At 34.4% G+C, this 13,039-nt stretch overlaps 1 protein-coding gene across 7 annotated transcripts in view; it reads right to left on the bottom strand.

The window, feature by feature from the left end:
- The window catches only part of SOX6 (SRY-box transcription factor 6), a 655,459-nt gene that overhangs the window by 419,754 nt on the left and 222,666 nt on the right, over positions 1–13,039 (bottom strand). The window contains exon 1 of one of the 7 annotated variants that reach the window (XM_037997529.2): positions 12,346–12,406. The exons of the other annotated variants lie outside the window; for them this stretch is intronic. The gene's annotated coding sequence lies outside the window, so the exon portion shown is untranslated. Of the gene's footprint in view, positions 1–12,345; positions 12,407–13,039 lie in introns of those variants that run through there. 7 annotated transcript variants of the gene reach the window in all.

Here is a 13,039-nt window from a genome sequence, read left to right as displayed (position 1 = left end):
TTATTTTCAAGCCTCATTTCCATCACTTAAAAGAAAAACTTTTCAGTGAACAGAAAGGTAAAGAAAAAATAAAACAAATATCTTTCCTCTATTATTATGTTGGGATCATATTTTAATCCATTTTAAATTGGATACACCCAAGTCTTAGAAATGCAAACTCCTGTGATCAGAAAAGTTGCTGAGTTCTTCATGATGCTTAAAAGGAAAGAAGGGCATAATAAATAAGTTTTTGGTTCTGATTCATTTTTTGCTCTTTTGAAATAATTAATGCTGTGGAAATCCCAGGCAACTGCTATATCATGTTCAGTTATGACTGAACTGAGTACAAAGGAGAAAAATACGTAAAACATTATTTAATTAAAATTTTACATTTTTTTTTTCTCTCACATTTCCTTTCCTACTAGCTAATAGTCATTCAAATTAAGAGGATAGTTTCATGTTTGTTGCTGTTGAATTGCCTTGGGCCACATTAACATGTTCAGAGATCTGTGGTATCTGGAGCCATATTGTTCTCTGGGGCCAATCCCTTGAGTATGGCTCTCAAGCTCCCCCAGCCTTATTTCAAAGCTGTCTTTGGCAAAATGTAATGCTCATAGGAAGACTCTGCTTGTATTGGTATGCATATGACTCTTGAGGAATATTAGCAGAGTTGTTGTTTTTTGTTGTTGTTCTTACACATGTGCTTTTGTGTTTAGCTTGGAAAGTGGGATAATAATGAGAATTGAAGAAGGAATCCATTCAACTTCAATAATTTTACCATAATGCAGGAAACACAAAACAAAGAAAAGTTTACTTTCCTGATTCTAAGTTGAGAATACCACACTGGAAAAGCCTTTTCTGTGGAGGGCAGGCATGGGGTGAAGTAACTGAGTCATGGCCCTGAAACCAAAAATCTAATCATGTCAATATCCTACTTAAAAACCTTCATTATTTCCCCATAACCTCCAGGATATAGATTCCTTCATATAGATATAACACTCATTAATAAGTTGATTCCACATTATCTTTCTATTTCTACTTCCTGACACATATACACACACTTAGCAACATAAGACCTGATCTTCTCTAACTATTCTCTGTTGAATGTTCTCGAAATAATCTTTCCTTGATATCTATTCTTAGAGCTTGCAAGCTTCTTTTCCATTTATGGCCCTCATAAATACTGTTCCCTCTTCTGTCTTCTCTTCACTAAACTATATCCTACTTATAATTTATGTCTCAGTTTTAATATCACTAATGTGTAGTCACCATCCTTGATCCCAAACCAAATTAGGTCTCCTTTTTCCTTAATAGTATTTATTATCCTACAATTAAATATTTATTTAATGTCTTCCTCTTATTTGGACTGTAAACTAGAGAAAGGTACAACATACATTTTAGTTCACCATTGTATTCCTAGCCCATATATACTTGGCACTCAATGGATTTAGGAAATTCTCTCATTATCCAAATATTCATTACATGAGTCACCAAAATTATATAGAAGGTAAAAGGCATTCATTAATAACCTTACCATTTGTAAAATTACTCTTCACGTAAACATCTCTCACAGATTAACTTAACATGTATCTCACACATTTGGGTTAATGTCTTTGTGTCTTTAATAATCATTGACAGTGCTTTCAAACTTGTTGGCACATTGGAGTCACGTGGAGACCTATAAAAACTATTGATACCTGGGTCCCATTTCAAAAGATTGATTTAACTGGTTGAAGTGTAACCTAAGCAAAAGAATACTTTTTAAAACTGCCATACACCTGTAATTTTTTTTTTCAGTCAAGTTTGAGAATCAGGCTAGTCAATTACCAGATATTGCACTGTGGCATTGAAACCAGTGTTCAAAATAAAAATGTAAGGTGACTGCAAAACAAAACCACAAATCTTGCAAAAGATGCAAGATTTCATGAAGCAAAGAAATATAGTGTCAGAGAATAGCTCAAACCATTGAAAAATCAACAATTTACAGTTAGACTAAGAAAAAAACTGAAGAACCAGAAAGTGGCAGGAATGACAGTCAATATGGTAGATTATTCATAAAAGAATTATTTGAATATAAAAAGATTAAGCAAAGTCCCTAGGAAATTTTATTTGCAAAAATGGCCTTTGTTATGTCAGATGGTACTACAGTGTGAAAATTGATTTTGCTTTCATAATATTTGACCTGAAAAATTACTCTTTTTTTATATTGTATAATTCCATTTATTTTTTTAATTATTATTATTATTATTATACTTTAAGTTCTAGGGTACATGTGCATAACGTGCAGGTTTGTTACATATGTATACTTGTGCCATGTTGCTGTGCTGCACCCATCAACTCGTCAGCACCCATCAACTCGTCATTTACATCAGGTATAACTCCCAATGCAATCCCTCCCCTCTCCCCCTTTCCCGTGATAGGCCCCGGTGTGTGATGTTCCCCTTCCCGAGTCCAAGTGATCTCATTGTTCAGTTCCCACCTACGAGTGAGAACATGCGGTGTTTGGTTTTCTGTTCTTGTGATAGTTTGCTAAGAATGATGGTTTCCAGCTGCATCCATGTCCCTACAAAGGACACAAACTCATCCTTTTTTATGGCTGCATAGTATTCCATGGTGTATATGTGCCACAGAAAAATTACTCTTAAAAACATGATCACTCTTCTAAGAATTAATGCATAGTTAGAATTATAAATGAATGCTGCCAATATATAAACTTATTTTTATTAATTTTAATTTGTAAAAATTGACTCAAAATGAAATCATTTTTCCCATTGTATACCATGCAATTTTGATCCCCACCCACTTAATACATTAAAATACAAAAGAAATCATCCTTGTATCACATGACCTTGGCAAAGATGCAGATACAGTCCTACTTTTTTCCTCTTATATTATTATACTATTTGCTTCCTTGTCTTGCCTCATTCTAATGGTTGGACCTTAAATACAATGTCAAGTAGGATGAATAAGCATGGACAGTATCTTGTTTCCCATCTTGGGAAGAAAGCACTCACTATTTCACCATCAAATATGATGTTAGTTGTAGGTTTTTCATAGCCATCCTTTTCAGATTAAAAAAGATATATGATATTCCTAGATTGCTGGGAGTTTTTAAATTATTAATGGGTGTGGTCAACTGTTTTTTCTGCATCCATTGAAATGATCATACGATTTCTAATTTACTCTATTAATACAGCAACATTTTCCAAATGTGAAACCAATCTTATATTTCTGGACTAAATCCTACTTGGTCGTGATATTTCATCCTTTTCCTATATTGCTGGATTTGCTGTTGTTTTGTTAAAGACTTTTGCATCGGCCGGGCGCGGTGGCTCAAGCCTGTAATCCCAGCACTTTGGGAGGCCGAGACGGGTGGATCACGAGGTCAGGAGATCGAGACCATCCTGGCTAACACGGTGAAACCCCGTCTCTACTAAAAAAAAAATACAAAAAACTAGCCGGGTGAGGTGGCGGGCGCCTGCAGTCCCAGCTACTTGGGAGGCTGAGGAAGAAGAATGGCGTGAACCTGGGAGGCGGAGCTTGCAGTGAGCTGAGATCCGGCCACTGCACTCCAGCCTGGGCAACAAAGCGAGACTTTTGCATCTACGACCATTAAGGACATTGGTCTATAATTTTCCTTTTTAATAATTTTTTTTCAGGTTTGGTGTTAGGGTAATGCTGGCCTCATAAAATTAGGTAGAAATCGTTCCCTTCTCATATATTTTTTGAAAGAGTTTATATAAGAGTGATGTTATTTCTCAAATGTTTGATAGAATCCACAAGTGAAATCATTTGGGCCTGGAGTTTCCTTCACAGAAATTTTTATTTTTTTAATGAACAAATTCAATTTCTTTCAGAAACAGCTATTTAAGTTTTCTGTTTCATCTTGTGTCAGTTAGTAAGGTTTTTTTTTTAAGAAATTTGTCTGTTTCATCTAAGTTGTATAACTTTTTGGCATAAAGATATTCATAATACTTTCTTATTGTCAGTTTAATAACTGTAAGATGTATAGTGATAATTCCTCTTTCATTCCTGATATTGGTAAGTTGTGTTGTTTTTTTTTTCTTGGTCTTTACAAAAGAAAAACAATTTTTGCCTGTACATTTTTCTTGTTTCCAGCAATTTGACTATGAGGTGCCTAGATGTACTTTTCTTTGCATTTATCTTGCTTGGAGTTTGCTGAACTTCTTATGACTGTACATTTATATCTTTCACCAAATTTGGGAAATTGGTGGCATTATTTCTTCAATTTTTTCCCTGCCCCAATATCATTGTCTTTTATTTTCTGGGACTCATGTATGTTAGACCTTTTAATATTGTCATATATCCCTAATCCTATATTCATCTTCTTTTCTTTTCCAGTTTTTTTCTCTGTTGTTTTGGGGCTTTTTGTTTTTGTTTTTTAGAGACAGGGTCTCACTCTGACAACCAGGCAAGAGTGCAGTGGCACCATCTTCGTTCATTGCAGACTTGAACTCCTGGGCTCAAGTGATCCTCCCACCTCAGCCTCTCAAGTAGCTAGGACTATAGGTTCGTGTCGCCACCCTCAGCTAGTTTTATTATTTTGTAGAGACAGTCTTGCTACATTGCCCAGGTTGGTCTCAAACTTCTAGTCTCAAGCAGTCCTCCTGCCTAGGCCTCCCAAAGTGCTGACATTGTAAGCTTGAGCCACCATGCCTGGCCTCTCTGTTCTTTAAATTGTATAATTCTATTGATCTATCTTCAGTTTCACTCTCGTCTCTATTCTGCTGATTATCCTCTCAAGTGATTTTCTTCTTTCAGATACCATTTTTTTTAAAGTTCCCTTTGGCTCTTTTCAATAATTTATCTCTCTCTACTGAGATGTCTTTTTTTTTTTTTTCCAGATTTTCCTGGTTCTTCATATGTTGACCAATTTTGGATTATATCTTAGACATTGTGATCACTATGCTGTGGAGACTCTAGATTCATTTATAGTATTCTAAATAGTATTGCTGTTTAAGAAGCTTACTTGCTGAAACTCAAACTGCATATTTTGCCTTACTTGCAGTGAGCAACAACTATTTAGCTATTTAGCTCTTTTAACCTCACTTAGGCTACTTGAGACCAATTCTGTACATCGATGGCTTGGGGATCAGTCAGAGATTTGTAATATACAAGTTGGGGTTCCCTTTCTTTGGCTTTTTCCTTCTCAGGATTATCTCCTCACCTCTTAGCAACTGTGGTTGCCCAAAGTCTGTTCCCTTGATTCTGCAGGTCAGAAAAAAATGCTGTTTTTTTCTGCAGCCTGACCTCATACTAGAAAGCTTCAAAATGACAAACTTACCCAGTTTCCTTCCCTCCATTCTTCCAAAGCTCATTCTCCTCTCAAGATTTAGTCTGTTTCAAGTTGCTCTTCAGTGCCTTCATATAGTTGTATTTTGCCCAGAGTTTATAGTTTTTATCCTTTCTCAATTTTCAGTGGATGAAATGGCCCTTTCTCACTACCAATTACTCTCTGATAATAAAGATTTCTTGTATTGCCTTAAAGACATATTAAATGATACCATGCTTTTTCACTCTTTCATGCCTTTACACATTCTATTCCTCTGCCTCCAATGTCCTTTCCTTTGATCTGTTCAATGAAATGTTAATAAACCTTTAATGTTTGATCTCAACTGTCACCTACTCCATGAAAACCTTCCCTGACTGGAAACAACATATGCTGGAGAGGTTGTGAAAAAACAGGAATGCTTTTACACTGTTGGTGGGAGTGTAAATTAGTTCAACCATTGTGGATGACAGTGTGGTGATGCCTCAAGGATCTAGAACCAGAAATACCATTTGACACAGCAATCCCTTTACTGGGCATATACCCAAAGGATTATAAATCATTCTACAATAAAGACACACGCACACGTATGCTTATTGTGGCACTATTCACAATAGCAAAGACTTGGAACCAACCCAAATGTCCATCAATGATAGACTGGATTAAGAAAATATGGCACATATACACCATGGAATACTATGCAGCCATAACAAAGGATGAGTTCATGTCCTTTGCAGGGACATGGATGACGCAGGAAACCATCATTCTCAGCAAACTATCACAAGATCAGAAAACCAAACACTGCATGTTCTCACTCATAAGTGGGAGTTGAACAATAAGAACACATAGACACAGGGAGGGGAACATCACACACTGGGGCCTGTCGGGGGTGGGGGGCTAGGGGAAGGATAACATTATGAGAAATACCTAATGTAGGTGACGGGTTGACGGTTGCAGCAAACCACCATGGCACATATATACCTGTGTAACAAAACTGTACATTCTGCACATGTAACCCAGAACTTAAAGTATAATAATAAAAAAAGAAAACATTCCCTGACTGCTCATCTAGTTGTTCCCATCCCTGATTTACCCAAGCTCTTGTCACATTATTCTATATTTATTAGTTTATGTGTCTGTCTTGGTGACAAATTTGCAAGATTCTTGTGAGAATCATATCTTTTTTCATTTTATACCCTTTGTGTCTGGCATATAGTAGGCACAAATTGATGTTTAGTCATCAGTGAATGAATTAATTCATTATCAGTAAACATGGTTCTCCTCAGCCAATCATTAAAGAACAACGGGTGAAAGAGGCACTAAGTCAGTCAATACCTTCAACAGCCTTCAGATTGGGAATTAAACATTCAGTGAGCAATACAAATAACATATAAGTAAAGATGAAAATGAGTATGTGAAAGATCATATTTCCTTATTCTTTCAATCCTATCCTCATGCAAATGATTTAAGAGAAGATGAAAGGAAGGGAGAGGACTAATGTTTATTAAAGATTAACTGAGTGCTAGGTGCCTTTATCGTTCTATTTAATTTTCATAACTCTACCAAGTAGAAATTTTCTATACTGATTTTATATATTTTAAAAGATGTCAGCTTTGCCATCCTCAATATTTAAATACCTAAAATTTCAGTTGAGAATATTAAAATTGGAAATAACTCAGATGGTTATCAATACAACAATGGTACATATATAGTACAAAATATTATGTAGAAGGAAAAGAGATAAAGCTATATAAACTGACAAAGAGCTCCAAGTCATCATTTTAAGTGAAAAAAAGCATGTAAACTATAAAGCAATATGTGTAAAAGGGGAAACTGCTACCCTGACACGAAATAAAGCTGCACATTTCTATATAATGGCATACATTTGTATGTGATTATACAAGAAGTCGGAAAGGATACAAACAAAATTGAAAATAGTAGTTACTCTTGGGAAAAGAAATAGTCTTTAGGGTGAGAAAAGACATTAAGAAAAATTTTGCTCATCTTTTTTTCAATAATTATTAATTCAACAAATGCTTAACAACAGTCCACTATATACCAGGCACTGTTCTACAATAAGAATGTATTTGTGTCTTACTTGTCTAAATTTAAAATATTCTTAATGTTTTAAATGAAAGTATTACCTCAGTAAGAGAAACTAAAATAACAGAAAATCTCTAAAGTGCTTAAACATGTGATCTATTATCTTTTTAATGTGTCAGAAGATCAGAAGCTTTTTAAAGATAAGTAAATAAAATTTTTATTACTTTTAAAGCCTGTTCTTCCAAATGCAGATTAAAATTCTTATTTTCCAGATCTGGACCCTATGGAGAAACAAAATGATTTCTCTTGTTTCCCTTTATAATACAGTTCCACTCACACCAATTCTTATGAGGTTTGGGGATACATGGTGAAGTCTAAAGTTCTTCCTTGGGGTAATTCCAGATATCAATTGGCTGTCTGCAGATAAAAACACACCTTTTTTTATTATTCATATGCTTGAGCAACCCAGAAAGTACATCTGGCCTTCATGAACTTCATTATTGGCTTCAAATAATAGAGGAATATATGTTTGTCCCTTAAGTTGACTCACTTCCCTGCCTTAGCCAAGTGACTCACAGAGGACATCTTCTCATAAACTTTAATTTAGAATAACTCAACATTTTAATCTGTCTCCTTAATTCTTTCTAATGACAAGACCATCATCATCTCAACAAAAAGCCCATTCCATTTTTAATCAACCATAACTGCTACAAAATTATTTTTCTGCTTGCCCGTGACTCTGATTCCTTGAGACTTTCAACTACTAACTTGAGTCTAGCGCTCCACAGTTTCTAACACTTTCCTGGGCTTTTTCCTGAGCCCAGGAAGTGTTAGAAACTGAATTTCTCTGCAACTAGACTATTTGTTCAGTTGAAAAAAAAAAAAAACAACAACAAGAAGATTTGGCTTTTACCTTAATGAAGCAACAGCTTTCTTGGGTAATCATTAAAAATACTTCCTGGCATTTGTTTTCAAAAAATATCCCTCTACCTATCTGCACATGTATATATAAGTGACATACACATTGCTCTTTACTTTCACTTTTAAAATATCTTTTAAATGGGCACCAACCCATCTTCAGCTCATGTGACTTGGTTGTCTACTCAAGAGGCTACTATCTTCTGCCTTATCACATGGCTTCATTTGAGCCACAGCTCATTTACTAAAAATTATGATATTTCATTCTTTTAAGCCCACAACTGAATCTTCTTATTTTTGGAAACCTAAAATATCAGGCAAGGAATTAACCACTAAACTTCATCCGATAAACCTTAACTTATAATTAGGCTTAGTAATGTGTCTCTGTTAATTACATGCCTTTAACCATCTCAGTTCCATATGCTGGAAACTGTTAACTACTTTGCATCTTTAGGAAAGTAGAAAAAATAAAACTTCCAAATCTAGAAAACTTACGGAGGACATCCACCTAATTCATCCTGGTCCTTAGAAGAACATAACTTCCCATCTAAATCTTTTGGGGAGTGGAGGGATGAGGTGAATATGCATCTTATCTAGAAAGTTACACCTATGCATTTAAAAAGGAAAAACAAGGTTTCAGTCCTGGCTCTTGTCTGATTTTTGTCCCAATTTTCCTAGCTGTGAAACAAAGATAATAACAGCTCTACTTTAACCATCTCACAGGGTTACTATAAGGCCTCAAAGGAATCTACTGACTTTTCATCTTTCCAAATACTGTGAGATTGAAACTTTTAAGTATATTTTTACTATGTATATCATTGAAGAAGATGGAAAAAGGCGCTATTATAATTCCATAGTCATTTACTGCTCTTAAAATTCAGATAAGTAAAAAAAAAAGTATAAGATAATATATGAAAAAGTTCACTTGAAAGTATAATATGTAATAAAAACATAAGGTGCAATGTCATTAATAATGGCACCTTCTACGACTTCAAGTGAGACACTCTATAAATCCCCTCCTTTTAAAACCAAAACATTTTAATTAAATCCTCTTTTTTGTCTCCTTTTCCCTCATCACCAACAAAAAAAGGTTCCAGCATAATCTTTTAGCCTTGGACTTAATTACAAATGCCAGCAAAGATTTACGTAGAATATAATATAAGTATATTCTGACATTTCATAAACCCCAGCCATCCTCTCAGACTGACTTCATTTTCCTTTTCATGTTTTGATAACCTTTTTATATTCTCCTAAAGAAAAACAAAAGTGTCTACCAATATTTTAGCAACTGGCAACACTATGAATATTTTGGTTATTGTTATCTACCTTAAAACCCTTCCATGTGGTCTCATGGCTTTTCTCTGCAAAAATACCAGGTATTTTTTTTCTCAACTGTGTCTTAAATTTTTCCAGATTTTTACAGCCCATAATAGCATTTTCACAATAAGATTATAGCCACTGGGGCTGTTCCATGAGTTTAAAATTTGAAAGTTCGGTTCCTGTGTCCAGGAATACAGATTCCCCAAAGCAAGGACACAAAGTGACAGGCTACACAGAAAAAAAAGAAACAACAATGAAGAAAAGCAGTTAAATGTTTTATGGCTAGATATTAAGAAACGAAAACATTTCTACCACCACTCTCACCCCAATCTTAGCTAGCATCAAGTTGCATAATTTTCTCTAAACAGTACATCCAAACCAACCAACAGACTCTATTTTTATGTACTTTGCTTTCTCTCAATCTCCCTTTTTTCACTCTTTCTAATTCACTGCATTCCTCTTCCTGATAACAACAACAAATATTTACTGAATGCTTGTAATGTGCAAGACCGTGTGTGCTACATGCTAAGTAAAACATCCAAGAACAAAATGGGCAAGTCCTGAGTGAAGGACAGACACTAAACAAAAACCACACAGATATATAATCTCAAATTGCAATATTTGCTGTAAAATAAATTAAAGGATGAGAAACAAGGTCTTTGCAGGGAGACAAGATTTGCATTGGAAGGAGCAGGAAGGGTTTCTCTGAGTAAATGGCATTTAAACAGGGATCTGAAGAATAGATAGGAATCACTCTGATGAAGAGTGGAAAGTGGTGCCTTCCAGGTGAGAACACAGCATTATGTGAATATCTTGGTATAGAAAAGAATTTAGAGGGTCCAAGAAACTGACACTAGACCAGTACAGTAGCTGGATCAGAAAGAATGATTTGGGAGAAAGACAAGAGCTGAGGCTGGCAATACAGGGGTCAGATTCTGTGGGGCCAGGGTCTTTTATGTTAAGAATATTTTTTGTTTGTTTAATTAAAGTATAATAGGAAGCCAAGAAAAAGTATTTCTTGGATCCCAAAGAATGGTAGGTGGGGTTTTCCCTACCATACAAGGAATATGGAACTTAAGCACAATTTTTTTAAGAAGCATGCGAATGAAAGACACCAAATGCCTGACTCATTACCACTAGCATGAAGACAGGGAGATGTAAAACTAGAAAAGGCTTCAACTATATTGGTAATGTTTTATTTCTTATAAACACAGGTATTTATACCATTCTTTAAACATTTTCATATGACTGAAATTTTCATAATAAAAATTGTTTGAAGAATTAATGAATGCTAAGAATTCACTGATTCATTTCCCTTCCCTCTTTGTTCTCAGGCTCATATCAAATCTTCCAATTTTGAGAAATTCAAGCACATAGAATTTAGAGATCTCCCCTCTTATTCATTTTGTTTCCTGAGCCTTTATTCTCTAGACTTTTAGCATCAGATGTTAGGGGTTCTTTAATTAGCTTATCTTTTGTTTTAGCATACACTATAATCCTTACAGCTTTCCAACAAGCACAGAGTTAATATGAGGATTAAATGAGATTAAAAACACAGCATTTAGCACACAAGAGCTCAATAAATGTTAACTATTTTTATTATTTCACTTACGATAATCTACTATTCCCAGTCTTAAATATAGGCCAGAACATTAGAACTAACAAAAGTCAAGTATATAGGACTAAATAGTGCTCTGGCATTTTGAAAGCATGTATACTATGTATTTTCACAAATACACACACACCAACACATGCACACATATAATGTAGATTTCCAACACTGAATTTTTAGTTTTTGAAAAAGATATTTTTTCTGTGCTCATTTAAGCATTAAATGACAAAATGCTAATTTGAATTTTTTTTATTCCCACTCAAGAAGTACACAGGAAGAAAATGTGCATTTGTTTGTGTGGAATTGCAATGTAAGGCAAGTTTAATATATTTCCTAACTTCTCCTAAGTACAACAATAGTACATTGAAATGACTTATGATTACATAGAGTTTCAATAATATTCAATAATGTATGGTCCATATTATGTTTAAAAGGCTCATTTTTGTAATATGAAGTAATTCATGCAAAACCTCAATCTTATAGAATTGAATATTGACATCAAAATTTCTTCTACAACAGGAGGATCAGTCTTTAGTGGAAGAACATTATTAAAATCATATCTTTTCACTTAATTTTCTTTGTACAAATAGCACAGATCCTCTCATTTCTCTTTCCTTGTAATTCACAAATACCATAAAAGCTGTCTTTAGAAAAGTCCTTATTAATCATCATGATGAAATGAGTACTGGGACCCCAAAAATATCAGAACCTGTAACAATTTTTGTTAACTAGACATCTGGAAAATACCTCACTGAATCTTTACGTGACTATTTTACATTAAACTATATTTTAATACCTAAGAACCCAGAACTTCCTCTTGTGAAAAAAAAACAAGAGAGTTTGTCACTCAAGATTCTTCAGTTTATATTCCTTGAGTTTTGGACTTAGATTGTTTTAGTAATCACTTCTCCATGCCCATCTCCTTGTTCTTAATCACAAATCTAATCATGTATTTTTCTAAATATTCAAAATTAAATATATTTATCTACTTATGTAAATAGTTTTTAGTTACTGTCTACCAATAGCATGTATAGGGATCTCATTAACAAACAGATTTAGAACTTTTTAGATTTGTTCCAGCAGCTTGTAAATTCATTTTAGACTTAATTGTTTAAATATATCAACATTCTAATCATTTTAAAAAGTGGACATAAAAGATTAATTCCAAGTTTTTTTTACTTACCAAGCTCTGCCATTCCACCCCACTGCCTGAACAATATTATCAGCTCTTCGGATACTCATTCTTGCTAAGTAAAAGCATATTTCTTCTCTAGCTGGATTAATAATCAACTTTCTAGATAGTTCATTTGTAATTCTCTTCTGGTTAACCCTTAGCATTACAGCAGTCTGCCCAACTCATGCTATTTAATTTATGAAGGTAGAAGGAACAGGGGGAATTTAATCAGGTAGATATCAAAAGGAAAGTAAAAATGAGGGACAGTTTAGATTAGGCCCAAAATAATAATCAGCCTTACTTTTTTTACACTAAACGGTATAAATCTTTGTTAGATATTACAAAAGCATTCAGGTCATAAATACAAGATACAAGATACATGAAGAGAAAAATCTAACAGGCTTACAGCACACCGGTCCAGTGCATACCAGCCCATGTTTATTGCTTTTTATATGCAGATAAACAAAACTCAGCTCTGGGCACAAGACATGCATTTTTCTTTTAGTAGAAAGGTCTGACTTTCAAATTCCAAATGCCTCCTCTCTCAACAGTTATAGTGACATGGTCCCTTATCCTACAATAAATGTCATCCTAGGCTTCATGGCAATTTTCTGTAAATGCAATCTATAAACACTTGCATCAGAAAAATCTGGGATGCTTGCAAAAAATATACACACCTGGGCCCCACTTGACAAGTCCTAAC

Source organism: Chlorocebus sabaeus, chromosome 1, assembly GCF_047675955.1.
Source record: "Chlorocebus sabaeus isolate Y175 chromosome 1, mChlSab1.0.hap1, whole genome shotgun sequence".
Classification (NCBI taxonomy): domain Eukaryota; kingdom Metazoa; phylum Chordata; class Mammalia; order Primates; family Cercopithecidae; genus Chlorocebus; species Chlorocebus sabaeus.
Note: the sequence above shows the minus strand (reverse complement) of the source record. Positions and strands in the feature narration are given on the sequence as shown.